Raw genomic sequence first — 27368 nt, forward strand, 5'->3', positions numbered from 1 at the left:
AGTGGTTTTATATTCTCATGCATGGCCAGACACTGATTTCTCTCCTTAGCTTTGAGTATCATCTTTGTTTGAAAAGCTGAGCTTTTTTTTTTTTTTTTACTCCAGTGACGTTTTCTAATTTACTTGTGGTAGTTTCAAATGGTGTACACCAAGTGGTTTTTGCCATGCTATGTCACCATTACAATTTCTTTAGCTTCTAAACAAATCTGTGAGCGTTTTAATCAGAGATAAAGCTGCCCTATGTGTGTTGAACTGTGAGTAAAGTATATGCACTTGCCTAACCAAACTCTTCTGTCAGTACCCTTCGTTTTTAGGATAAAGAAGGAACAGTTATTGGAAATGTTACCAAGTTTTAAATGCCATTTGTTGTATTCTTCACTTTCAAAGTTGAACTCCACGCGGAAAATGCGCCCTTGTTTTCATGAACACATACTGTAGCGTACCTCACCTTTCACAACACACGCGTCTCCAACCCGGGTTGGGGAGCTTTAAGTAGGTTACTTTGGCCGGTTGCTTTCGCTTACGGCCATACCACGCTGAACACGCCCGATCTCGTCCGATCTCGGAAGCTAAGCAGCGTCGGGCCTGGTTAGTATACTTGGATGGGAGACCGCCTGGGAATACCAGGTGCCGTAAGCTTTTCTCTCCATCAGCCAGTGCAACTTTTTTTTTTTCAGGCTGTCTGTCTCTGCGTGCCTGCTCCCTAGTACGTAGATGTTCCAACCCCTTTGAATATTTGCTTCCTCCGTTTGAAAGCAAAATAAATAAATAAATAAATAAATAAATAACTAAATGCATAGGTAGGAAATATAGGCTAAGCCAGCAACAGGTCGAACAAAATTGCACGAGTTGACTGTCAACAGTTGGCGGATTGGGGGAGTTTTAGTGCTTGTTTTCATCTGGAATGTTTAGCTTATTTTTTGGGGGTGACAGCTTTGTTTTCTATGTCCCTTTAGTTTTCACCGTTTTGTACAATTCCCGGTCTCGCTGTGTTCATTCGCCCAAGAGCTGCAAAGTCATTTTTTCAACACTGCCTGAGTATGGATAATAGCCTACAGTCTGCATGGCTGTCGACATCCCAGATATTGTGGTGTTTTCCTGAACAACTGTAGGTTACTCGTTTCAGGATGTCCGAGTAGAGCGAGTGACCAAAGTTCCTGTTTTTACGCACAGCGAATTGATATTTGAAAAGCTAATATCAGCGTGCTTCATGAAGTTTTGCTTGACAGCAGTTGCTACTACATAGCCTATGTTGTCGTATTAGATGCAGCATTCGATTGACGTGTGTCTACTATTACGTATAAGGCCTATATAAACCGTGCGCTAAGGAGAAGCGCTCATTCACGTCTCCGTCGCCGGAGGGAGCGCCACGCTTTCCGTCGTTAGTGTACATTTGTGGACATGTATGGATCATTGGCTGCCAGTGACTCTAGCACACCAGTAGAGAACTGCAGTTGGAGCAGTTGTTTTTACTTTCTCCGTGGCGAAGTTGAAGCAAAGCGGATCCATGAAACAACCCTCTTCACAACACATGACCTGAAGGCGCAATCCTAACTGGCCAGAGACCCAACTCGGATCGTCTGCATCCCGACCGGTATGTGTACGTTGTTTTCATTGAGAGGCTACGTTTCTAAAACGAAGCTTATATTTCATGAATTGTAAATTAGGGCTGTTCTCTCCAATGAAACATCCCCTGTGTTTTCGCTCCGCTTAAAAAAAGGATTTTTTATTTTATTTTTTATATCCCATCAAATACTTAGTGGTTTTATATTCTCATGCATGGCCAGACACTGATTTCTCTCCTTAGCTTTGAGTATCATCTTTGTTTGAAAAGCTGAGCTTTTTTTTTTTTTTTTTACTCCATTGACGTTTTCTAATTTACTTGTGGTAGTTTCAAATGGTGTACACCAAGTGGTTTTTGCCATGCTATGTCACCATTACAATTTCTTTAGCTTCTAAACAAATCTGTGAGCGTTTTAATCAGAGATAAAGCTGCCCTATGTGTGTTGAACTGTGAGTAAAGTATATGCACTTGCCTAACCAAACTCTTCTGTCAGTACCCTTCGTTTTTAGGATAAAGAAGGAACAGTTATTGGAAATGTTACCAAGTTTTAAATGCCATTTGTTGTATTCTTCACTTTCAAAGTTGAACTCCACGCGGAAAATGCGCCCTTGTTTTCATGAACACATACTGTAGCGTACCTCACCTTTCACAACACACGCGTCTCCAACCCGGGTTGGGGAGCTTTAAGTAGGTTACTTTGGCCGGTTGCTTTCGCTTACGGCCATACCACGCTGAACACGCCCGATCTCGTCCGATCTCGGAAGCTAAGCAGCGTCGGGCCTGGTTAGTACTTGGATGGGAGACCGCCTGGGAATACCAGGTGCCGTAAGCTTTTCTCTCCATCAGCCAGTGCAACTTTTTTTTTTTCAGGCTGTCTGTCTGTGCGTGCCTGCTCCCTAGTACGTAGATGTTCCAACCCCTTTGAATATTTGCTTCCTCCGTTTGAAAGCAAAATAAATAAATAAATAACTAAATGCATAGGTAGGAAATATAGGCTAAGCCAGCAACAGGTCGAACAAAATTGCACGAGTTGACTGTCAACAGTTGGCGGATTGGGGGAGTTTTAGTGCTTGTTTTCATCTGGAATGTTTAGCTTATTTTTTGGGGGTGACAGCTTTGTTTTCTATGTCCCTTTAGTTTTCACCGTTTTGTACAATTCCCGGTCTCGCTGTGTTCATTCGCCCAAGAGCTGCAAAGTCATTTTTTCAACACTGCCTGAGTATGGATAATAGCCTACAGTCTGCATGGCTGTCGACATCCCAGATATTGTGGTGTTTTCCTGAACAACTGTAGGTTACTCGTTTCAGGATGTCCGAGTAGAGCGAGTGACCAAAGTTCCTGTTTTTACGCACAGCGAATTGATATTTGAAAAGCTAATATCAGCGTGATTCATGAAGTTTTGCTTGACAGCAGTTGCTACTACATAGCCTATGTTGTCGTATTAGATGCAGCATTCGATTGACGTGTGTCTACTATTACGTATAAGGCCTATATAAACCGTGCGCTAAGGAGAAGCGCTCATTCACGTCTCCGTCGCCGGAGGGAGCGCCACGCTTTCCGTCGTTAGTGTACATTTGTGGACATGTATGGATCATTGGCTGCCAGTGACTCTAGCACACCAGTAGAGAACTGCAGTTGGAGCAGTTGTTTTTACTTTCTCCGTGGCGAAGTTGAAGCAAAGCGGATCCATGAAACAACCCTCTTCACAACACATGACCTGAAGGCGCAATCCTAACTGGCCAGAGACCCAACTCGGAGCGTCTGCATCCCGACCGGTATGTGTACGTTGTTTTCATTGAGAGGCTACGTTTCTAAAACGAAGCTTATATTTCATGAATTGTAAATTAGGGTTGTTCTCTCCAATGAAACATCCCCTGTGTTTTCGCTCCGCTTAAAAAAAGGATTTTTTTTTTATTTTTTATATCCCATCAAATACTTAGTGGTTTTATATTCTCATGCATGGCCAGACACTGATTTCTCTCCTTAGCTTTGAGTATCATCTTTGTTTGAAAAGCTGAGCTTTTTTTTTTTTTTTTACTCCAGTGACGTTTTCTAATTTACTTGTGGTAGTTTCAAATGGTGTACACCAAGTGGTTTTTGCCATGCTATGTCACCATTACAATTTCTTTAGCTTCTAAACAAATCTGTGAGCGTTTTAATCAGAGATAAAGCTGCCCTATGTGTGTTGAACTGTGAGTAAAGTATATGCACTTGCCTAACCAAACTCTTCTGTCAGTACCCTTCGTTTTTAGGATAAAGAAGGAACAGTTATTGGAAATGTTACCAAGTTTTAAATGCCATTTGTTGTATTCTTCACTTTCAAAGTTGAACTCCACGCGGAAAATGCGCCCTTGTTTTCATGAACACATACTGTAGCGTACCTCACCTTTCACAACACACGCGTCTCCAACCCGGGTTGGGGAGCTTTAAGTAGGTTACTTTGGCCGGTTGCTTTCGCTTACGGCCATACCACGCTGAACACGCCCGATCTCGTCCGATCTCGGAAGCTAAGCAGCGTCGGGCCTGGTTAGTACTTGGATGGGAGACCGCCTGGGAATACCAGGTGCCGTAAGCTTTTCTCTCCATCAGCCAGTGCAACTTTTTTTTTTTCAGGCTGTCTGTCTGTGCGTGCCTGCTCCCTAGTACGTAGATGTTCCAACCCCTTTGAATATTTGCTTCCTCCGTTTGAAAGCAAAATAAATAAATAAATAAATAAATAAATAACTAAATGCATAGGTAGGAAATATAGGCTAAGCCAGCAACAGGTCGAACAAAATTGCACGAGTTGACTGTCAACAGTTGGCGGATTGGGGGAGTTTTAGTGCTTGTTTTCATCTGGAATGTTTAGCTTATTTTTTGGGGGTGACAGCTTTGTTTTCTATGTCCCTTTAGTTTTCACCGTTTTGTACAATTCCCGGTCTCGCTGTGTTCATTCGCCCAAGAGCTGCAAAGTCATTTTTTCAACACTGCCTGAGTATGGATAATAGCCTACAGTCTGCATGGCTGTCGACATCCCAGATATTGTGGTGTTTTCCTGAACAACTGTAGGTTACTCGTTTCAGGATGTCCGAGTAGAGCGAGTGACCAAAGTTCCTGTTTTTACGCACAGCGAATTGATATTTGAAAAGCTAATATCAGCGTGATTCATGAAGTTTTGCTTGACAGCAGTTGCTACTACATAGCCTATGTTGTCGTATTAGATGCAGCATTCGATTGACGTGTGTCTACTATTACGTATAAGGCCTATATAAACCGTGCGCTAAGGAGAAGCGCTCATTCACGTCTCCGTCGCCGGAGGGAGCGCCACGCTTTCCGTCGTTAGTGTACATTTGTGGACATGTATGGATCATTGGCTGCCAGTGACTCTAGCACACCAGTAGAGAACTGCAGTTGGAGCAGTTGTTTTTACTTTCTCCGTGGCGAAGTTGAAGCAAAGCGGATCCATGAAACAACCCTCTTCACAACACATGACCTGAAGGCGCAATCCTAACTGGCCAGAGACCCAACTCGGAGCGTCTGCATCCCGACCGGTATGTGTACGTTGTTTTCATTGAGAGGCTACGTTTCTAAAACGAAGCTTATATTTCATGAATTGTAAATTAGGGTTGTTCTCTCCAATGAAACATCCCCTGTGTTTTCGCTCCGCTTAAAAAAAGGATTTATTTTTTATTTTTTATATCCCATCAAATACTTAGTGGTTTTATATTCTCATGCATGGCCAGACACTGATTTCTCTCCTTAGCTTTGAGTATCATCTTTGTTTGAAAAGCTGAGCTTTTTTTTTTTTTTTTACTCCAGTGACGTTTTCTAATTTACTTGTGGTAGTTTCAAATGGTGTACACCAAGTGGTTTTTGCCATGCTATGTCACCATTACAATTTCTTTAGCTTCTAAACAAATCTGTGAGCGTTTTAATCAGAGATAAAGCTGCCCTATGTGTGTTGAACTGTGAGTAAAGTATATGCACTTGCCTAACCAAACTCTTCTGTCAGTACCCTTCGTTTTTAGGATAAAGAAGGAACAGTTATTGGAAATGTTACCAAGTTTTAAATGCCATTTGTTGTATTCTTCACTTTCAAAGTTGAACTCCACGCGGAAAATGCGCCCTTGTTTTCATGAACACATACTGTAGCGTACCTCACCTTTCACAACACACGCGTCTCCAACCCGGGTTGGGGAGCTTTAAGTAGGTTACTTTGGCCGGTTGCTTTCGCTTACGGCCATACCACGCTGAACACGCCCGATCTCGTCCGATCTCGGAAGCTAAGCAGCGTCGGGCCTGGTTAGTATACTTGGATGGGAGACCGCCTGGGAATACCAGGTGCCGTAAGCTTTTCTCTCCATCAGCCAGTGCAACTTTTTTTTTTTTCAGGCTGTCTGTCTCTGCGTGCCTGCTCCCTAGTACGTAGATGTTCCAACCCCTTTGAATATTTGCTTCCTCCGTTTGAAAGCAAAATAAATAAATAAATAAATAAATAAATAACTAAATGCATAGGTAGGAAATATAGGCTAAGCCAGCAACAGGTCGAACAAAATTGCACGAGTTGACTGTCAACAGTTGGCGGATTGGGGGAGTTTTAGTGCTTGTTTTCATCTGGAATGTTTAGCTTATTTTTTGGGGGTGACAGCTTTGTTTTCTATGTCCCTTTAGTTTTCACCGTTTTGTACAATTCCCGGTCTCGCTGTGTTCATTCGCCCAAGAGCTGCAAAGTCATTTTTTCAACACTGCCTGAGTATGGATAATAGCCTACAGTCTGCATGGCTGTCGACATCCCAGATATTGTGGTGTTTTCCTGAACAACTGTAGGTTACTCGTTTCAGGATGTCCGAGTAGAGCGAGTGACCAAAGTTCCTGTTTTTACGCACAGCGAATTGATATTTGAAAAGCTAATATCAGCGTGCTTCATGAAGTTTTGCTTGACAGCAGTTGCTACTACATAGCCTATGTTGTCGTATTAGATGCAGCATTCGATTGACGTGTGTCTACTATTACGTATAAGGCCTATATAAACCGTGCGCTAAGGAGAAGCGCTCATTCACGTCTCCGTCGCCGGAGGGAGTGCCACGCTTTCCGTCGTTAGTGTACATTTGTGGACATGTATGGATCATTGGCTGCCAGTGACTCTAGCACACCAGTAGAGAACTGCAGTTGGAGCAGTTGTTTTTACTTTCTCCGTGGCGAAGTTGAAGCAAAGCGGATCCATGAAACAACCCTCTTCACAACACATGACCTGAAGGCGCAATCCTAACTGGCCAGAGACCCAACTCGGAGCGTCTGCATCCCGACCGGTATGTGTACGTTGTTTTCATTGAGAGGCTACGTTTCTAAAACGAAGCTTATATTTCATGAATTGTAAATTAGGGCTGTTCTCTCCAATGAAACATCCCCTGTGTTTTCGCTCCGCTTAAAAAAAGGATTTTTTATTTTATTTTTTATATCCCATCAAATACTTAGTGGTTTTATATTCTCATGCATGGCCAGACACTGATTTCTCTCCTTAGCTTTGAGTATCATCTTTGTTTGAAAAGCTGAGCTTTTTTTTTTTTTTTTTACTCCATTGACGTTTTCTAATGTACTTGTGGTAGTTTCAAATGGTGTACACCAAGTGGTTTTTGCCATGCTATGTCACCATTACAATTTCTTTAGCTTCTAAACAAATCTGTGAGCGTTTTAATCAGAGATAAAGCTGCCCTATGTGTGTTGAACTGTGAGTAAAGTATATGCACTTGCCTAACCAAACTCTTCTGTCAGTACCCTTCGTTTTTAGGATAAAGAAGGAACAGTTATTGGAAATGTTACCAAGTTTTAAATGCCATTTGTTGTATTCTTCACTTTCAAAGTTGAACTCCACGCGGAAAATGCGCCCTTGTTTTCATGAACACATACTGTAGCGTACCTCACCTTTCACAACACACGCGTCTCCAACCCGGGTTGGGGAGCTTTAAGTAGGTTACTTTGGCCGGTTGCTTTCGCTTACGGCCATACCACGCTGAACACGCCCGATCTCGTCCGATCTCGGAAGCTAAGCAGCGTCGGGCCTGGTTAGTACTTGGATGGGAGACCGCCTGGGAATACCAGGTGCCGTAAGCTTTTCTCTCCATCAGCCAGTGCAACTTTTTTTTTTTCAGGCTGTCTGTCTGTGCGTGCCTGCTCCCTAGTACGTAGATGTTCCAACCCCTTTGAATATTTGCTTCCTCCGTTTGAAAGCAAAATAAATAAATAAATAAATAAATAAATAACTAAATGCATAGGTAGGAAATATAGGCTAAGCCAGCAACAGGTCGAACAAAATTGCACGAGTTGACTGTCAACAGTTGGCGGATTGGGGGAGTTTTAGTGCTTGTTTTCATCTGGAATGTTTAGCTTATTTTTTGGGGGTGACAGCTTTGTTTTCTATGTCCCTTTAGTTTTCACCGTTTTGTACAATTCCCGGTCTCGCTGTGTTCATTCGCCCAAGAGCTGCAAAGTCATTTTTTCAACACTGCCTGAGTATGGATAATAGCCTACAGTCTGCATGGCTGTCGACATCCCAGATATTGTGGTGTTTTCCTGAACAACTGTAGGTTACTCGTTTCAGGATGTCCGAGTAGAGCGAGTGACCAAAGTTCCTGTTTTTACGCACAGCGAATTGATATTTGAAAAGCTAATATCAGCGTGATTCATGAAGTTTTGCTTGACAGCAGCTGCTACTACATAGCCTATGTTGTCGTATTAGATGCAGCATTCGATTGACGTGTGTCTACTATTACGTATAAGGCCTATATAAACCGTGCGCTAAGGAGAAGCGCTCATTCACGTCTCCGTCGCCGGAGGGAGCGCCACGCTTTCCGTCGTTAGTGTACATTTGTGGACATGTATGGATCATTGGCTGCCAGTGACTCTAGCACACCAGTAGAGAACTGCAGTTGGAGCAGTTGTTTTTACTTTCTCCGTGGCGAAGTTGAAGCAAAGCGGATCCATGAAACAACCCTCTTCACAACACATGACCTGAAGGCGCAATCCTAACTGGCCAGAGACCCAACTCGGAGCGTCTGCATCCCGACCGGTATGTGTACGTTGTTTTCATTGAGAGGCTACGTTTCTAAAACGAAGCTTATATTTCATGAATTGTAAATTAGGGTTGTTCTCTCCAATGAAACATCCCCTGTGTTTTCGCTCCGCTTAAAAAAAGGATTTTTTTTTTCTTTTTTATATCCCATCAAATACTTAGTGGTTTTATATTCTCATGCATGGCCAGACACTGATTTCTCTCCTTAGCTTTGAGTATCATCTTTGTTTGAAAAGCTGAGCTTTTTTTTTTTTTTTTACTCCAGTGACGTTTTCTAATTTACTTGTGGTAGTTTCAAATGGTGTACACCAAGTGGTTTTTGCCATGCTATGTCACCATTACAATTTCTTTAGCTTCTAAACAAATCTGTGAGCGTTTTAATCAGAGATAAAGCTGCCCTATGTGTGTTGAACTGTGAGTAAAGTATATGCACTTGCCTAACCAAACTCTTCTGTCAGTACCCTTCGTTTTTAGGATAAAGAAGGAACAGTTATTGGAAATGTTACCAAGTTTTAAATGCCATTTGTTGTATTCTTCACTTTCAAAGTTGAACTCCACGCGGAAAATGCGCCCTTGTTTTCATGAACACATACTGTAGCGTACCTCACCTTTCACAACACACGCGTCTCCAACCCGGGTTGGGGAGCTTTAAGTAGGTTACTTTGGCCGGTTGCTTTCGCTTACGGCCATACCACGCTGAACACGCCCGATCTCGTCCGATCTCGGAAGCTAAGCAGCGTCGGGCCTGGTTAGTACTTGGATGGGAGACCGCCTGGGAATACCAGGTGCCGTAAGCTTTTCTCTCCATCAGCCAGTGCAACTTTTTTTTTTTCAGGCTGTCTGTCTGTGCGTGCCTGCTCCCTAGTACGTAGATGTTCCAACCCCTTTGAATATTTGCTTCCTCCGTTTGAAAGCAAAATAAATAAATAAATAAATAAATAAATAACTAAATGCATAGGTAGGAAATATAGGCTAAGCCAGCAACAGGTCGAACAAAATTGCACGAGTTGACTGTCAACAGTTGGCGGATTGGGGGAGTTTTAGTGCTTGTTTTCATCTGGAATGTTTAGCTTATTTTTTGGGGGTGACAGCTTTGTTTTCTATGTCCCTTTAGTTTTCACCGTTTTGTACAATTCCCGGTCTCGCTGTGTTCATTCGCCCAAGAGCTGCAAAGTCATTTTTTCAACACTGCCTGAGTATGGATAATAGCCTACAGTCTGCATGGCTGTCGACATCCCAGTTATTGTGGTGTTTTCCTGAACAACTGTAGGTTACTCGTTTCAGGATGTCCGAGTAGAGCGAGTGACCAAAGTTCCTGTTTTTACGCACAGCGAATTGATATTTGAAAAGCTAATATCAGCGTGATTCATGAAGTTTTGCTTGACAGCAGTTGCTACTACATAGCCTATGTTGTCGTATTAGATGCAGCATTCGATTGACGTGTGTCTACTATTACGTATAAGGCCTATATAAACCGTGCGCTAAGGAGAAGCGCTCATTCACGTCTCCGTCGCCGGAGGGAGCGCCACGCTTTCCGTCGTTAGTGTACATTTGTGGACATGTATGGATCATTGGCTGCCAGTGACTCTAGCACACCAGTAGAGAACTGCAGTTGGAGCAGTTGTTTTTACTTTCTCCGTGGCGAAGTTGAAGCAAAGCGGATCCATGAAACAACCCTCTTCACAACACATGACCTGAAGGCGCAATCCTAACTGGCCAGAGACCCAACTCGGAGCGTCTGCATCCCGACCGGTATGTGTACGTTGTTTTCATTGAGAGGCTACGTTTCTAAAACGAAGCTTATATTTCATGAATTGTAAATTAGGGTTGTTCTCTCCAATGAAACATCCCCTGTGTTTTCGCTCCGCTTAAAAAAAGGATTTATTTTTTATTTTTTATATCCCATCAAATACTTAGTGGTTTTATATTCTCATGCATGGCCAGACACTGATTTCTCTCCTTAGCTTTGAGTATCATCTTTGTTTGAAAAGCTGAGCTTTTTTTTTTTTTTTTACTCCAGTGACGTTTTCTAATTTACTTGTGGTAGTTTCAAATGGTGTACACCAAGTGGTTTTTGCCATGCTATGTCACCATTACAATTTCTTTAGCTTCTAAACAAATCTGTGAGCGTTTTAATCAGAGATAAAGCTGCCCTATGTGTGTTGAACTGTGAGTAAAGTATATGCACTTGCCTAACCAAACTCTTCTGTCAGTACCCTTCGTTTTTAGGATAAAGAAGGAACAGTTATTGGAAATGTTACCAAGTTTTAAATGCCATTTGTTGTATTCTTCACTTTCAAAGTTGAACTCCACGCGGAAAATGCGCCCTTGTTTTCATGAACACATACTGTAGCGTACCTCACCTTTCACAACACACGCGTCTCCAACCCGGGTTGGGGAGCTTTAAGTAGGTTACTTTGGCCGGTTGCTTTCGCTTACGGCCATACCACGCTGAACACGCCCGATCTCCTCCGATCTCGGAAGCTAAGCAGCGTCGGGCCTGGTTAGTATACTTGGATGGGAGACCGCCTGGGAATACCAGGTGCCGTAAGCTTTTCTCTCCATCAGCCAGTGCAACTTTTTTTTTTTTCAGGCTGTCTGTCTCTGCGTGCCTGCTCCCTAGTACGTAGATGTTCCAACCCCTTTGAATATTTGCTTCCTCCGTTTGAAAGCAAAATAAATAAATAAATAAATAAATAAATAACTAAATGCATAGGTAGGAAATATAGGCTAAGCCAGCAACAGGTCGAACAAAATTGCACGAGTTGACTGTCAACAGTTGGCGGATTGGGGGAGTTTTAGTGCTTGTTTTCATCTGGAATGTTTAGCTTATTTTTTGGGGGTGACAGCTTTGTTTTCTATGTCCCTTTAGTTTTCACCGTTTTGTACAATTCCCGGTCTCGCTGTGTTCATTCGCCCAAGAGCTGCAAAGTCATTTTTTCAACACTGCCTGAGTATGGATAATAGCCTACAGTCTGCATGGCTGTCGACATCCCAGATATTGTGGTGTTTTCCTGAACAACTGTAGGTTACTCGTTTCAGGATGTCCGAGTAGAGCGAGTGACCAAAGTTCCTGTTTTTACGCACAGCGAATTGATATTTGAAAAGCTAATATCAGCGTGCTTCATGAAGTTTTGCTTGACAGCAGTTGCTACTACATAGCCTATGTTGTCGTATTAGATGCAGCATTCGATTGACGTGTGTCTACTATTACGTATAAGGCCTATATAAACCGTGCGCTAAGGAGAAGCGCTCATTCACGTCTCCGTCGCCGGAGGGAGTGCCACGCTTTCCGTCGTTAGTGTACATTTGTGGACATGTATGGATCATTGGCTGCCAGTGACTCTAGCACACCAGTAGAGAACTGCAGTTGGAGCAGTTGTTTTTACTTTCTCCGTGGCGAAGTTGAAGCAAAGCGGATCCATGAAACAACCCTCTTCACAACACATGACCTGAAGGCGCAATCCTAACTGGCCAGAGACCCAACTCGGAGCGTCTGCATCCCGACCGGTATGTGTACGTTGTTTTCATTGAGAGGCTACGTTTCTAAAACGAAGCTTATATTTCATGAATTGTAAATTAGGGCTGTTCTCTCCAATGAAACATCCCCTGTGTTTTCGCTCCGCTTAAAAAAAGGATTTTTTATTTTATTTTTTATATCCCATCAAATACTTAGTGGTTTTATATTCTCATGCATGGCCAGACACTGATTTCTCTCCTTAGCTTTGAGTATCATCTTTGTTTGAAAAGCTGAGCTTTTTTTTTTTTTTTTTACTCCATTGACGTTTTCTAATTTACTTGTGGTAGTTTCAAATGGTGTACACCAAGTGGTTTTTGCCATGCTATGTCACCATTACAATTTCTTTAGCTTCTAAACAAATCTGTGAGCGTTTTAATCAGAGATAAAGCTGCCCTATGTGTGTTGAACTGTGAGTAAAGTATATGCACTTGCCTAACCAAACTCTTCTGTCAGTACCCTTCGTTTTTAGGATAAAGAAGGAACAGTTATTGGAAATGTTACCAAGTTTTAAATGCCATTTGTTGTATTCTTCACTTTCAAAGTTGAACTCCACGCGGAAAATGCGCCCTTGTTTTCATGAACACATACTGTAGCGTACCTCACCTTTCACAACACACGCGTCTCCAACCCGGGTTGGGGAGCTTTAAGTAGGTTACTTTGGCCGGTTGCTTTCGCTTACGGCCATACCACGCTGAACACGCCCGATCTCGTCCGATCTCGGAAGCTAAGCAGCGTCGGGCCTGGTTAGTACTTGGATGGGAGACCGCCTGGGAATACCAGGTGCCGTAAGCTTTTCTCTCCATCAGCCAGTGCAACTTTTTTTTTTTCAGGCTGTCTGTCTGTGCGTGCCTGCTCCCTAGTACGTAGATGTTCCAACCCCTTTGAATATTTGCTTCCTCCGTTTGAAAGCAAAATAAATAAATAAATAAATAAATAAATAAATAAATGCATAGGTAGGAAATATAGGCTAAGCCAGCAACAGGTCGAACAAAATTGCACGAGTTGACTGTCAACAGTTGGCGGATTGGGGGAGTTTTAGTGCTTGTTTTCATCTGGAATGTTTAGCTTATTTTTTGGGGGTGACAGCTTTGTTTTCTATGTCCCTTTAGTTTTCACCGTTTTGTACAATTCCCGGTCTCGCTGTGTTCATTCGCCCAAGAGCTGCAAAGTCATTTTTTCAACACTGCCTGAGTATGGATAATAGCCTACAGTCTGCATGGCTGTCGACATCCCAGATATTGTGGTGTTTTCCTGAACAACTGTAGGTTACTCGTTTCAGGATGTCCGAGTAGAGCGAGTGACCAAAGTTCCTGTTTTTACGCACAGCGAATTGATATTTGAAAAGCTAATATCAGCGTGCTTCATGAAGTTTTGCTTGACAGCAGTTGCTACTACATAGCCTATGTTGTCGTATTAGATGCAGCATTCGATTGACGTGTGTCTACTATTACGTATAAGGCCTATATAAACCGTGCGCTAAGGAGAAGCGCTCATTCACGTCTCCGTCGCCGGAGGGAGCGCCACGCTTTCCGTCGTTAGTGTACATTTGTGGACATGTATGGATCATTGGCTGCCAGTGACTCTAGCACACCAGTAGAGAACTGCAGTTGGAGCAGTTGTTTTTACTTTCTCCGTGGCGAAGTTGAAGCAAAGCGGATCCATGAAACAACCCTCTTCACAACACATGACCTGAAGGCGCAATCCTAACTGGCCAGAGACCCAACTCGGAGCGTCTGCATCCCGACCGGTATGTGTACGTTGTTTTCATTGAGAGGCTACGTTTCTAAAACGAAGCTTATATTTCATGAATTGTAAATTAGGGTTGTTCTCTCCAATGAAACATCCCCTGTGTTTTCGCTCCGCTTAAAAAAAGGATTTTTTTTTTCTTTTTTATATCCCATCAAATACTTAGTGGTTTTATATTCTCATGCATGGCCAGACACTGATTTCTCTCCTTAGCTTTGAGTATCATCTTTGTTTGAAAAGCTGAGCTTTTTTTTTTTTTTTTACTCCAGTGACGTTTTCTAATTTACTTGTGGTAGTTTCAAATGGTGTACACCAAGTGGTTTTTGCCATGCTATGTCACCATTACAATTTCTTTAGCTTCTAAACAAATCTGTGAGCGTTTTAATCAGAGATAAAGCTGCCCTATGTGTGTTGAACTGTGAGTAAAGTATATGCACTTGCCTAACCAAACTCTTCTGTCAGTACCCTTCGTTTTTAGGATAAAGAAGGAACAGTTATTGGAAATGTTACCAAGTTTTAAATGCCATTTGTTGTATTCTTCACTTTCAAAGTTGAACTCCACGCGGAAAATGCGCCCTTGTTTTCATGAACACATACTGTAGCGTACCTCACCTTTCACAACACACGCGTCTCCAACCCGGGTTGGGGAGCTTTAAGTAGGTTACTTTGGCCGGTTGCTTTCGCTTACGGCCATACCACGCTGAACACGCCCGATCTCGTCCGATCTCGGAAGCTAAGCAGCGTCGGGCCTGGTTAGTACTTGGATGGGAGACCGCCTGGGAATACCAGGTGCCGTAAGCTTTTCTCTCCATCAGCCAGTGCAACTTTTTTTTTTTCAGGCTGTCTGTCTGTGCGTGCCTGCTCCCTAGTACGTAGATGTTCCAACCCCTTTGAATATTTGCTTCCTCCGTTTGAAAGCTAAATAAATAAAAAATAAATAAATAAATAACTAAATGCATATGTAGGAAATATAGGCTAAGCCAGCAACAGGTCGAACAAAATTGCACGAGTTGACTGTCAACAGTTGTCGGATTGGGGGAGTTTTAGTGCTTGTTTTCATCTGGAATGTTTAGCTTATTTTTTGGGGGTGACAGCTTTGTTTTCTATGTCCCTTTAGTTTTCACCGTTTTGTACAATTCCCGGTCTCGCTGTGTTCATTCGCCCAAGAGCTGCAAAGTCATTTTTTCAACACTGCCTGAGTATGGATAATAGCCTACAGTCTGCATGGCTGTCGACATCCCAGATATTGTGGTGTTTTCCTGAACAACTGTAGGTTACTCGTTTCAGGATGTCCGAGTAGAGCGAGTGACCAAAGTTCCTGTTTTTACGCACAGCGAATTGATATTTGAAAAGCTAATATCAGCGTGCTTCATGAAGTTTTGCTTGACAGCAGTTGCTACTACATAGCCTATGTTGTCGTATTAGATGCAGCATTCGATTGACGTGTGTCTACTATTACGTATAAGGCCTATATAAACCGTGCGCTAAGGAGAAGCGCTCATTCACGTCTCCGTCGCCGGAGGGAGCGCCACGCTTTCCGTCGTTAGTGTACATTTGTGGACATGTATGGATCATTGGCTGCCAGTGACTCTAGCACACCAGTAGAGAACTGCAGTTGGAGCAGTTGTTTTTACTTTCTCCGTGGCGAAGTTGAAGCAAAGCGGATCCATGAAACAACCCTCTTCACAACACATGACCTGAAGGCGCAATCCTAACTGGCCAGAGACCCAACTCGGAGCGTCTGCATCCCGACCGGTATGTGTACGTTGTTTTCATTGAGAGGCTACGTTTCTAAAACGAAGCTTATATTTCATGAATTGTAAATTAGGGTTGTTCTCTCCAATGAAACATCCCCTGTGTTTTCGCTCCGCTTAAAAAAAGGATTTTTTTTTTCTTTTTTATATCCCATCAAATACTTAGTGGTTTTATATTCTCATGCATGGCCAGACACTGATTTCTCTCCTTAGCTTTGAGTATCATCTTTGTTTGAAAAGCTGAGCTTTTTTTTTTTTTTTTACTCCAGTGACGTTTTCTAATTTACTTGTGGTAGTTTCAAATGGTGTACACCAAGTGGTTTTTGCCATGCTATGTCACCATTACAATTTCTTTAGCTTCTAAACAAATCTGTGAGCGTTTTAATCAGAGATAAAGCTGCCCTATGTGTGTTGAACTGTGAGTAAAGTATATGCACTTGCCTAACCAAACTCTTCTGTCAGTACCCTTCGTTTTTAGGATAAAGAAGGAACAGTTATTGGAAATGTTACCAAGTTTTAAATGCCATTTGTTGTATTCTTCACTTTCAAAGTTGAACTCCACGCGGAAAATGCGCCCTTGTTTTCATGAACACATACTGTAGCGTACCTCACCTTTCACAACACACGCGTCTCCAACCCGGGTTGGGGAGCTTTAAGTAGGTTACTTTGGCCGGTTGCTTTCGCTTACGGCCATACCACGCTGAACACGCCCGATCTCGTCCGATCTCGGAAGCTAAGCAGCGTCGGGCCTGGTTAGTACTTGGATGGGAGACCGCCTGGGAATACCAGGTGCCGTAAGCTTTTCTCTCCATCAGCCAGTGCAACTTTTTTTTTTTCAGGCTGTCTGTCTGTGCGTGCCTGCTCCCTAGTACGTAGATGTTCCAACCCCTTTGAATATTTGCTTCCTCCGTTTGAAAGCTAAATAAATAAAAAATAAATAAATAAATAACTAAATGCATATGTAGGAAATATAGGCTAAGCCAGCAACAGGTCGAACAAAATTGCACGAGTTGACTGTCAACAGTTGTCGGATTGGGGGAGTTTTAGTGCTTGTTTTCATCTGGAATGTTTAGCTTATTTTTTGGGGGTGACAGCTTTGTTTTCTATGTCCCTTTAGTTTTCACCGTTTTGTACAATTCCCGGTCTCGCTGTGTTCATTCGCCCAAGAGCTGCAAAGTCATTTTTTCAACACTGCCTGAGTATGGATAATAGCCTACAGTCTGCATGGCTGTCGACATCCCAGATATTGTGGTGTTTTCCTGAACAACTGTAGGTTACTCGTTTCAGGATGTCCGAGTAGAGCGAGTGACCAAAGTTCCTGTTTTTACGCACAGCGAATTGATATTTGAAAAGCTAATATCAGCGTGCTTCATGAAGTTTTGCTTGACAGCAGTTGCTACTACATAGCCTATGTTGTCGTATTAGATGCAGCATTCGATTGACGTGTGTCTACTATTACGTATAAGGCCTATATAAACCGTGCGCTAAGGAGAAGCGCTCATTCACGTCTCCGTCGCCGGAGGGAGCACCACGCTTTCCGTCGTTAGTGTACATTTGTGGACATGTATGGATCATTGGCTGCCAGTGACTCTAGCACACCAGTAGAGAACTGCAGTTGGAGCAGTTGTTTTTACTTTCTCCGTGGCGAAGTTGAAGCAAAGCGGATCCATGAAACAACCCTCTTCACAACACATGACCTGAAGGCGCAATCCTAACTGGCCAGAGACCCAACTCGGAGCGTCTGCATCCCGACCGGTATGTGTACGTTGTTTTCATTGAGAGGCTACGTTTCTAAAACGAAGCTTATATTTCATGAATTGTAAATTAGGGCTGTTCTCTCCAATGAAACATCCCCTGTGTTTTCGCTCCGCTTAAAAAAAGGATTTTTTATTTTATTTTTTATATCCCATCAAATACTTAGTGGTTTTATATTCTCATGCATGGCCAGACACTGATTTCTCTCCTTAGCTTTGAGTATCATCTTTGTTTGAAAAGCTGAGCTTATTTTTTTTTTTTTACTCCAGTGACGTTTTCTAATTTACTTGTGGTAGTTTCAAATGGTGTACACCAAGTGGTTTTTGCCATGCTATGTCACCATTACAATTTCTTTAGCTTCTAAACAAATCTGTGAGCGTTTTAATCAGAGATAAAGCTGCCCTATGTGTGTTGAACTGTGAGTAAAGTATATGCACTTGCCTAACCAAACTCTTCTGTCAGTACCCTTCGTTTTTAGGATAAAGAAGGAACAGTTATTGGAAATGTTACCAAGTTTTAAATGCCATTTGTTGTATTCTTCACTTTCAAAGTTGAACTCCACGCGGAAAATGCGCCCTTGTTTTCATGAACACATACTGTAGCGTACCTCACCTTTCACAACACACGCGTCTCCAACCCGGGTTGGGGAGCTTTAAGTAGGTTACTTTGGCCGGTTGCTTTCGCTTACGGCCATACCACGCTGAACACGCCCGATCTCGTCCGATCTCGGAAGCTAAGCAGCGTCGGGCCTGGTTAGTACTTGGATGGGAGACCGCCTGGGAATACCAGGTGCCGTAAGCTTTTCTCTCCATCAGCCAGTGCAACTTTTTTTTTTTCAGGCTGTCTGTCTGTGCGTGCCTGCTCCCTAGTACGTAGATGTTCCAACCCCTTTGAATATTTGCTTCCTCCGTTTGAAAGCTAAATAAATAAAAAATAAATAAATAAATAACTAAATGCATATGTAGGAAATATAGGCTAAGCCAGCAACAGGTCGAACAAAATTGCACGAGTTGACTGTCAACAGTTGTCGGATTGGGGGAGTTTTAGTGCTTGTTTTCATCTGGAATGTTTAGCTTATTTTTTGGGGGTGACAGCTTTGTTTTCTATGTCCCTTTAGTTTTCACCGTTTTGTACAATTCCCGGTCTCGCTGTGTTCATTCGCCCAAGAGCTGCAAAGTCATTTTTTCAACACTGCCTGAGTATGGATAATAGCCTACAGTCTGCATGGCTGTCGACATCCCAGATATTGTGGTGTTTTCCTGAACAACTGTAGGTTACTCGTTTCAGGATGTCCGAGTAGAGCGAGTGACCAAAGTTCCTGTTTTTACGCACAGCGAATTGATATTTGAAAAGCTAATATCAGCGTGCTTCATGAAGTTTTGCTTGACAGCAGTTGCTACTACATAGCCTATGTTGTCGTATTAGATGCAGCATTCGATTGACGTGTGTCTACTATTACGTATAAGGCCTATATAAACCGTGCGCTAAGGAGAAGCGCTCATTCACGTCTCCGTCGCCGGAGGGAGCGCCACGCTTTCCGTCGTTAGTGTACATTTGTGGACATGTATGGATCATTGGCTGCCAGTGACTCTAGCACACCAGTAGAGAACTGCAGTTGGAGCAGTTGTTTTTACTTTCTCCGTGGCGAAGTTGAAGCAAAGCGGATCCATGAAACAACCCTCTTCACAACACATGACCTGAAGGCGCAATCCTAACTGGCCAGAGACCCAACTCGGAGCGTCTGCATCCCGACCGGTATGTGTACGTTGTTTTCATTGAGAGGCTACGTTTCTAAAACGAAGCTTATATTTCATGAATTGTAAATTAGGGTTGTTCTCTCCAATGAAACATCCCCTGTGTTTTCGCTCCGCTTAAAAAAAGGATTTTTTTTTTCTTTTTTATATCCCATCAAATACTTAGTGGTTTTATATTCTCATGCATGGCCAGACACTGATTTCTCTCCTTAGCTTTGAGTATCATCTTTGTTTGAAAAGCTGAGCTTTTTTTTTTTTTTTTACTCCAGTGACGTTTTCTAATTTACTTGTGGTAGTTTCAAATGGTGTACACCAAGTGGTTTTTGCCATGCTATGTCACCATTACAATTTCTTTAGCTTCTAAACAAATCTGTGAGCGTTTTAATCAGAGATAAAGCTGCCCTATGTGTGTTGAACTGTGAGTAAAGTATATGCACTTGCCTAACCAAACTCTTCTGTCAGTACCCTTCGTTTTTAGGATAAAGAAGGAACAGTTATTGGAAATGTTACCAAGTTTTAAATGCCATTTGTTGTATTCTTCACTTTCAAAGTTGAACTCCACGCGGAAAATGCGCCCTTGTTTTCATGAACACATACTGTAGCGTACCTCACCTTTCACAACACACGCGTCTCCAACCCGGGTTGGGGAGCTTTAAGTAGGTTACTTTGGCCGGTTGCTTTCGCTTACGGCCATACCACGCTGAACACGCCCGATCTCGTCCGATCTCGGAAGCTAAGCAGCGTCGGGCCTGGTTAGTACTTGGATGGGAGACCGCCTGGGAATACCAGGTGCCGTAAGCTTTTCTCTCCATCAGCCAGTGCAACTTTTTTTTTTTCAGGCTGTCTGTCTGTGCGTGCCTGCTCCCTAGTACGTAGATGTTCCAACCCCTTTGAATATTTGCTTCCTCCGTTTGAAAGCTAAATAAATAAAAAATAAATAAATAAATAACTAAATGCATATGTAGGAAATATAGGCTAAGCCAGCAACAGGTCGAACAAAATTGCACGAGTTGACTGTCAACAGTTGTCGGATTGGGGGAGTTTTAGTGCTTGTTTTCATCTGGAATGTTTAGCTTATTTTTTGGGGGTGACAGCTTTGTTTTCTATGTCCCTTTAGTTTTCACCGTTTTGTACAATTCCCGGTCTCGCTGTGTTCATTCGCCCAAGAGCTGCAAAGTCATTTTTTCAACACTGCCTGAGTATGGATAATAGCCTACAGTCTGCATGGCTGTCGACATCCCAGATATTGTGGTGTTTTCCTGAACAACTGTAGGTTACTCGTTTCAGGATGTCCGAGTAGAGCGAGTGACCAAAGTTCCTGTTTTTACGCACAGCGAATTGATATTTGAAAAGCTAATATCAGCGTGCTTCATGAAGTTTTGCTTGACAGCAGTTGCTACTACATAGCCTATGTTGTCGTATTAGATGCAGCATTCGATTGACGTGTGTCTACTATTACGTATAAGGCCTATATAAACCGTGCGCTAAGGAGAAGCGCTCATTCACGTCTCCGTCGCCGGAGGGAGCACCACGCTTTCCGTCGTTAGTGTACATTTGTGGACATGTATGGATCATTGGCTGCCAGTGACTCTAGCACACCAGTAGAGAACTGCAGTTGGAGCAGTTGTTTTTACTTTCTCCGTGGCGAAGTTGAAGCAAAGCGGATCCATGAAACAACCCTCTTCACAACACATGACCTGAAGGCGCAATCCTAACTGGCCAGAGACCCAACTCGGAGCGTCTGCATCCCGACCGGTATGTGTACGTTGTTTTCATTGAGAGGCTACGTTTCTAAAACGAAGCTTATATTTCATGAATTGTAAATTAGGGCTGTTCTCTCCAATGAAACATCCCCTGTGTTTTCGCTCCGCTTAAAAAAAGGATTTTTTATTTTATTTTTTATATCCCATCAAATACTTAGTGGTTTTATATTCTCATGCATGGCCAGACACTGATTTCTCTCCTTAGCTTTGAGTATCATCTTTGTTTGAAAAGCTGAGCTTTTTTTTTTTTTTTTACTCCAGTGACGTTTTCTAATTTACTTGTGGTAGTTTCAAATGGTGTACACCAAGTGGTTTTTGCCATGCTATGTCACCATTACAATTTCTTTAGCTTCTAAACAAATCTGTGAGCGTTTTAATCAGAGATAAAGCTGCCCTATGTGTGTTGAACTGTGAGTAAAGTATATGCACTTGCCTAACCAAACTCTTCTGTCAGTACCCTTCGTTTTTAGGATAAAGAAGGAACAGTTATTGGAAATGTTACCAAGTTTTAAATGCCATTTGTTGTATTCTTCACTTTCAAAGTTGAACTCCACGCGGAAAATGCGCCCTTGTTTTCATGAACACATACTGTAGCGTACCTCACCTTTCACAACACACGCGTCTCCTACCCGGGTTGGGGAGCTTTAAGTAGGTTACTTTGGCCGGTTGCTTTCGCTTACGGCCATACCACGCTGAACACTCCCGATCTCGTCCGATCTCGGAAGCTAAGCAGCGTCGGGCCTGGTTAGTACTTGGATGGGAGACCGCCTGGGAATACCAGGTGCCGTAAGCTTTTCTCTCCATCAGCCAGTGCAACTTTTTTTTTTTCAGGCTGTCTGTCTCTGCGTGCCTGCTCCCTAGTACGTAGATGTTCCAACCCCTTTGAATATTTGCTTCCTCCGTTTGAAAGCAAAATAAATAAATAAATAAATAAATAAATAACTAAATGCATAGGTAGGACATATAGGCTAAGCCAGCAACAGGTCGAACAAAATTGCACGAGTTGACTGTCAACAGTTGGCGGATTGGGGGAGTTTTAGTGCTTGTTTTCATCTGGAATGTTTAGCTTATTTTTTGGGGGTGACAGCTTTGTTTTCTATGTCCCTTTAGTTTTCACCGTTTTGTACAATTCCCGGTCTCGCTGTGTTCATTCGCCCAAGAGCTGCAAAGTCATTTTTTCAACACTGCCTGAGTATGGATAATAGCCTACAGTCTGCATGGCTGTCGACATCCCAGATATTGTGGTGTTTTCCTGAACAACTGTAGGTTACTCGTTTCAGGATGTCCGAGTAGAGCGAGTGACCAAAGTTCCTGTTTTTACGCACAGCGAATTGATATTTGAAAAGCTAATATCAGCGTGCTTCATGAAGTTTTGCTTGACAGCAGTTGCTACTACATAGCCTATGTTGTCGTATTAGATGCAGCATTCGATTGACGTGTGTCTACTATTACGTATAAGGCCTATATAAACCGTGCGCTAAGGAGAAGCGCTCATTCACGTCTCCGTCGCCGGAGGGAGCGCCACGCTTTCCGTCGTTAGTGTACATTTGTGGACATGTATGGATCATTGGCTGCCAGTGACTCTAGCACACCAGTAGAGAACTGCAGTTGGAGCAGTTGTTTTTACTTTCTCCGTGGCGAAGTTGAAGCAAAGCGGATCCATGAAACAACCCTCTTCACAACACATGACCTGAAGGCGCAATCCTAACTGGCCAGAGACCCAACTCGGAGCGTCTGCATCCCGACCGGTATGTGTACGTTGTTTTCATTGAGAGGCTACGTTTCTAAAACGAAGCTTATATTTCATGAATTGTAAATTAGGGCTGTTCTCTCCAATGAAACATCCCCTGTGTTTTCGCTCCGCTTAAAAAAAGGATTTTTTATTTTATTTTTTATATCCCATCAAATACTTAGTGGTTTTATATTCTCATGCATGGCCAGACACTGATTTCTCTCCTTAGCTTTGAGTATCATCTTTGTTTGAAAAGCTGAGCTTATTTTTTTTTTTTTACTCCAGTGACGTTTTCTAATTTACTTGTGGTAGTTTCAAATGGTGTACACCAAGTGGTTTTTGCCATGCTATGTCACCATTACAATTTCTTTAGCTTCTAAACAAATCTGTGAGCGTTTTAATCAGAGATAAAGCTGCCCTATGTGTGTTGAACTGTGAGTAAAGTATATGCACTTGCCTAACCAAACTCTTCTGTCAGTACCCTTCGTTTTTAGGATAAAGAAGGAACAGTTATTGGAAATGTTACCAAGTTTTAAATGCCATTTGTTGTATTCTTCACTTTCAAAGTTGAACTCCACGCGGAAAATGCGCCCTTGTTTTCATGAACACATACTGTAGCGTACCTCACCTTTCACAACACACGCGTCTCCAACCCGGGTTGGGGAGCTTTAAGTAGGTTACTTTGGCCGGTTGCTTTCGCTTACGGCCATACCACGCTGAACACGCCCGATCTCGTCCGATCTCGGAAGCTAAGCAGCGTCGGGCCTGGTTAGTACTTGGATGGGAGACCGCCTGGGAATACCAGGTGCCGTAAGCTTTTCTCTCCATCAGCCAGTGCAACTTTTTTTTTTCAGGCTGTCTGTCTCTGCGTGCCTGCTCCCTAGTACGTAGATGTTCCAACCCCTTTGAATATTTGCTTCCTCCGTTTGAAAGCAAAATAAATAAATAAATAAATAACTAAATAACTAAATGCATAGGTAGGACATATAGGCTAAGCCAGCAACAGGTCAAACAAAATTGCACGAGTTGACTGTCAACAGTTGGCGGATTGGGGGAGTTTTAGTGCTTGTTTTCATCTGGAATGTTTAGCTTATTTTTTGGGGGTGACAGCTTTGTTTTCTATGTCCCTTTAGTTTTCACCGTTTTGTACAATTCCCGGTCTCGCTGTGTTCATTCGCCCAAGAGCTGCAAAGTCATTTTTTCAACACTGCCTGAGTATGGATAATAGCCTACAGTCTGCATGGCTGTCGACATCCCAGATATTGTGGTGTTTTCCTGAACAACTGTAGGTTACTCGTTTCAGGATGTCCGAGTAGAGCGAGTGACCAAAGTTCCTGTTTTTACGCACAGCGAATTGATATTTGAAAAGCTAATATCAGCGTGCTTCATGAAGTTTTGCTTGACAGCAGTTGCTACTACATAGCCTATGTTGTCGTATTAGATGCAGCATTCGATTGACGTGTGTCTACTATTACGTATAAGGCCTATATAAACCGTGCGCCAAGGAGAAGCGCTCATTCACGTCTCCGTCGCCGGAGGGAGCGCCACGCTTTCCGTCGTTAGTGTACATTTGTGGACATGTATGGATCATTGGCTGCCAGTGACTCTAGCACACCAGTAGAGAACTGCAGTTGGAGCAGTTGTTTTTACTTTCTCCGTGGCGAAGTTGAAGCAAAGCGGATCCATGAAACAACCCTCTTCACAACACATGACCTGAAGGCGCAATCCTAACTGGCCAGAGACCCAACTCGGAGCGTCTGCATCCCGACCGGTATGTGTACGTTGTTTTCATTGAGAGGCTACGTTTCTAAAACGAAGCTTATATTTCATGAATTGTAAATTAGGGCTGTTCTCTCCAATGAAACATCCCCTGTGTTTTCGCTCCGCTTAAAAAAAGGATTTTTTATTTTATTTTTTATATCCCATCAAATACTTAGTGGTTTTATATTCTCATGCATGGCCAGACACTGATTTCTCTCCTTAGCTTTGAGTATCATCTTTGTTTGAAAAGCTGAGCTTTTTTTTTTTTTTTTTACTCCAGTGACGTTTTCTAATTTACTTGTGGTAGTTTCAAATGGTGTACACCAAGTGGTTTTTGCCATGCTATGTCACCATTACAATTTCTTTAGCTTCTAAACAAATCTGTGAGCGTTTTAATCAGAGATAAAGCTGCCCTATGTGTGTTGAACTGTGAGTAAAGTATATGCACTTGCCTAACCAAACTCTTCTGTCAGTACCCTTCGTTTTTAGGATAAAGAAGGAACAGTTATTGGAAATGTTACCAAGTTTTAAATGCCATTTGTTGTATTCTTCACTTTCAAAGTTGAACTCCACGCGGAAAATGCGCCCTTGTTTTCATGAACACATACTGTAGCGTACCTCACCTTTCACAACACACGCGTCTCCTACCCGGGTTGGGGAGCTTTAAGTAGGTTACTTTGGCCGGTTGCTTTCGCTTACGGCCATACCACGCTGAACACGCCCGATCTCGTCCGATCTCGGAAGCTAAGCAGCGTCGGGCCTGGTTAGTACTTGGATGGGAGACCGCCTGGGAATACCAGGTGCCGTAAGCTTTTCTCTCCATCAGCCAGTGCAACTTTTTTTTTTTCAGGCTGTCTGTCTCTGCGTGCCTGCTCCCTAGTACGTAGATGTTCCAACCCCTTTGAATATTTGCTTCCTCCGTTTGAAAGCAAAATAAATAAATAAATAAATAACTAAATGCATAGGTAGGACATATAGGCTAAGCCAGCAACAGGTCGAACAAAATTGCACGAGTTGACTGTCAACAGTTGGCGGATTGGGGGAGTTTTAGTGCTTGTTTTCATCTGGAATGTTTAGCTTATTTTTGGGGGGTGACAGCTTTGTTTTCTATGTCCCTTTAGTTTTCACCGTTTTGTACAATTCCCGGTCTCGCTGTGTTCATTCGCCCAAGAGCTGCAAAGTCATTTTTTCAACACTGCCTGAGTATGGATAATAGCCTACAGTCTGCATGGCTGTCGACATCCCAGATATTGTGGTGTTTTCCTGAACAACTGTAGGTTACTCGTTTCAGGATGTCCGAGTAGAGCGAGTGACCAAAGTTCCTGTTTTTACGCACAGCGAATTGATATTTGAAAAGCTAATATCAGCGTGCTTCATGAAGTTTTGCTTGACAGCAGTTGCTACTACATAGCCTATGTTGTCGTATTAGATGCAGCATTCGATTGACGTGTGTCTACTATTACGTATAAGGCCTATATAAACCGTGCGCTAAGGAGAAGCGCTCATTCACGTCTCCGTCGCCGGAGGGAGCGCCACGCTTTCCGTCGTTAGTGTACATTTGTGGACATGTATGGATCATTGGCTGCCAGTGACTCTAGCACACCAGTAGAGAACTGCAGTTGGAGCAGTTGTTTTTACTTTCTCCGTGGCGAAGTTGAAGCAAAGCGGATCCATGAAACAACCCTCTTCACAACACATGACCTGAAGGCGCAATCCTAACTGGCCAGAGACCCAACTCGGAGCGTCTGCATCCCGACCGGTATGTGTACGTTGTTTTCATTGAGAGGCTACGTTTCTAAAACGAAGCTTATATTTCATGAATTGTAAATTAGGGCTGTTCTCTCCAATGAAACATCCCCTGTGTTTTCGCTCCGCTTAAAAAAAGGATTTTTTATTTTATTTTTTATATCCCATCAAATACTTAGTGGTTTTATATTCTCATGCATGGCCAGACACTGATTTCTCTCCTTAGCTTTGAGTATCATCTTTGTTTGAAAAGCTGAGCTTATTTTTTTTTTTTTACTCCAGTGACGTTTTCTAATTTACTTGTGGTAGTTTCAAATGGTGTACACCAAGTGGTTTTTGCCATGCTATGTCACCATTACAATTTCTTTAGCTTCTAAACAAATCTGTGAGCGTTTTAATCAGAGATAAAGCTGCCCTATGTGTGTTGAACTGTGAGTAAAGTATATGCACTTGCCTAACCAAACTCTTCTGTCAGTACCCTTCGTTTTTAGGATAAAGAAGGAACAGTTATTGGAAATGTTACCAAGTTTTAAATGCCATTTGTTGTATTCTTCACTTTCAAAGTTGAACTCCACGCGGAAAATGCGCCCTTGTTTTCATGAACACATACTGTAGCGTACCTCACCTTTCACAACACACGCGTCTCCAACCCGGGTTGGGGAGCTTTAAGTAGGTTACTTTGGCCGGTTGCTTTCGCTTACGGCCATACCACGCTGAACACGCCCGATCTCGTCCGATCTCGGAAGCTAAGCAGCGTCGGGCCTGGTTAGTACTTGGATGGGAGACCGCCTGGGAATACCAGGTGCCGTAAGCTTTTCTCTCCATCAGCCAGTGCAACTTTTTTTTTTTCAGGCTGTCTGTCTGTGCGTGCCTGCTCCCTAGTACGTAGATGTTCCAACCCCTTTGAATATTTGCTTCCTCCGTTTGAAAGCTAAATAAATAAAAAATAAATAAATAAATAACTAAATGCATATGTAGGAAATATAGGCTAAGCCAGCAACAGGTCGAACAAAATTGCACGAGTTGACTGTCAACAGTTGTCGGATTGGGGGAGTTTTAGTGCTTGTTTTCATCTGGAATGTTTAGCTTATTTTTTGGGGGTGACAGCTTTGTTTTCTATGTCCCTTTAGTTTTCACCGTTTTGTACAATTCCCGGTCTCGCTGTGTTCATTCGCCCAAGAGCTGCAAAGTCATTTTTTCAACACTGCCTGAGTATGGATAATAG

General features: G+C 42.7%; 16 non-coding genes across 16 annotated transcripts; all 16 read left to right on the forward strand.

The window, feature by feature from the left end:
- Window positions 1-518: 518 nt before the first annotated feature.
- Window positions 519-639, forward strand: LOC134063205 (5S ribosomal RNA). The gene has a single exon (XR_009935976.1). It is a non-coding gene; the product is annotated as a 5S ribosomal RNA (ribosomal RNA).
- Window positions 640-2277: 1638 nt separating this feature from the next.
- On the forward strand, window positions 2278-2396 carry LOC134063344 (5S ribosomal RNA). The gene has a single exon (XR_009936105.1). It is a non-coding gene; the product is annotated as a 5S ribosomal RNA (ribosomal RNA).
- A 1624-nt stretch (window positions 2397-4020) lies between these two features.
- On the forward strand, window positions 4021-4139 carry LOC134063356 (5S ribosomal RNA). The gene has a single exon (XR_009936116.1). It is a non-coding gene; the product is annotated as a 5S ribosomal RNA (ribosomal RNA).
- A 1636-nt stretch (window positions 4140-5775) lies between these two features.
- LOC134063206 (5S ribosomal RNA) lies at window positions 5776-5896 on the forward strand. Its single transcript, XR_009935977.1, has one exon. It is a non-coding gene; the product is annotated as a 5S ribosomal RNA (ribosomal RNA).
- A 1639-nt stretch (window positions 5897-7535) lies between these two features.
- Window positions 7536-7654, forward strand: LOC134063369 (5S ribosomal RNA). Its single transcript, XR_009936128.1, has one exon. It is a non-coding gene; the product is annotated as a 5S ribosomal RNA (ribosomal RNA).
- Window positions 7655-9290: 1636 nt separating this feature from the next.
- On the forward strand, window positions 9291-9409 carry LOC134063380 (5S ribosomal RNA). The gene has a single exon (XR_009936139.1). It is a non-coding gene; the product is annotated as a 5S ribosomal RNA (ribosomal RNA).
- A 1636-nt stretch (window positions 9410-11045) lies between these two features.
- Window positions 11046-11166, forward strand: LOC134063207 (5S ribosomal RNA). The gene has a single exon (XR_009935978.1). It is a non-coding gene; the product is annotated as a 5S ribosomal RNA (ribosomal RNA).
- A 1639-nt stretch (window positions 11167-12805) lies between these two features.
- Window positions 12806-12924, forward strand: LOC134063392 (5S ribosomal RNA). The gene has a single exon (XR_009936150.1). It is a non-coding gene; the product is annotated as a 5S ribosomal RNA (ribosomal RNA).
- Window positions 12925-14560: 1636 nt separating this feature from the next.
- On the forward strand, window positions 14561-14679 carry LOC134063403 (5S ribosomal RNA). Its single transcript, XR_009936161.1, has one exon. It is a non-coding gene; the product is annotated as a 5S ribosomal RNA (ribosomal RNA).
- A 1635-nt stretch (window positions 14680-16314) lies between these two features.
- On the forward strand, window positions 16315-16433 carry LOC134063415 (5S ribosomal RNA). Its single transcript, XR_009936172.1, has one exon. It is a non-coding gene; the product is annotated as a 5S ribosomal RNA (ribosomal RNA).
- Window positions 16434-18069: 1636 nt separating this feature from the next.
- On the forward strand, window positions 18070-18188 carry LOC134062709 (5S ribosomal RNA). The gene has a single exon (XR_009935494.1). It is a non-coding gene; the product is annotated as a 5S ribosomal RNA (ribosomal RNA).
- Window positions 18189-19823: 1635 nt separating this feature from the next.
- Window positions 19824-19942, forward strand: LOC134062720 (5S ribosomal RNA). Its single transcript, XR_009935505.1, has one exon. It is a non-coding gene; the product is annotated as a 5S ribosomal RNA (ribosomal RNA).
- Window positions 19943-21578: 1636 nt separating this feature from the next.
- Window positions 21579-21697, forward strand: LOC134063145 (5S ribosomal RNA). The gene has a single exon (XR_009935918.1). It is a non-coding gene; the product is annotated as a 5S ribosomal RNA (ribosomal RNA).
- A 1637-nt stretch (window positions 21698-23334) lies between these two features.
- LOC134062731 (5S ribosomal RNA) lies at window positions 23335-23453 on the forward strand. The gene has a single exon (XR_009935516.1). It is a non-coding gene; the product is annotated as a 5S ribosomal RNA (ribosomal RNA).
- Window positions 23454-25090: 1637 nt separating this feature from the next.
- On the forward strand, window positions 25091-25209 carry LOC134062742 (5S ribosomal RNA). The gene has a single exon (XR_009935527.1). It is a non-coding gene; the product is annotated as a 5S ribosomal RNA (ribosomal RNA).
- A 1629-nt stretch (window positions 25210-26838) lies between these two features.
- On the forward strand, window positions 26839-26957 carry LOC134062753 (5S ribosomal RNA). Its single transcript, XR_009935538.1, has one exon. It is a non-coding gene; the product is annotated as a 5S ribosomal RNA (ribosomal RNA).
- The last annotated feature ends 411 nt before the right edge of the window (window positions 26958-27368 follow it).

Source organism: Sardina pilchardus, chromosome 17, assembly GCF_963854185.1.
Source record: "Sardina pilchardus chromosome 17, fSarPil1.1, whole genome shotgun sequence".
Taxonomy (NCBI): Eukaryota; Metazoa; Chordata; class Actinopteri; order Clupeiformes; family Clupeidae; genus Sardina; species Sardina pilchardus.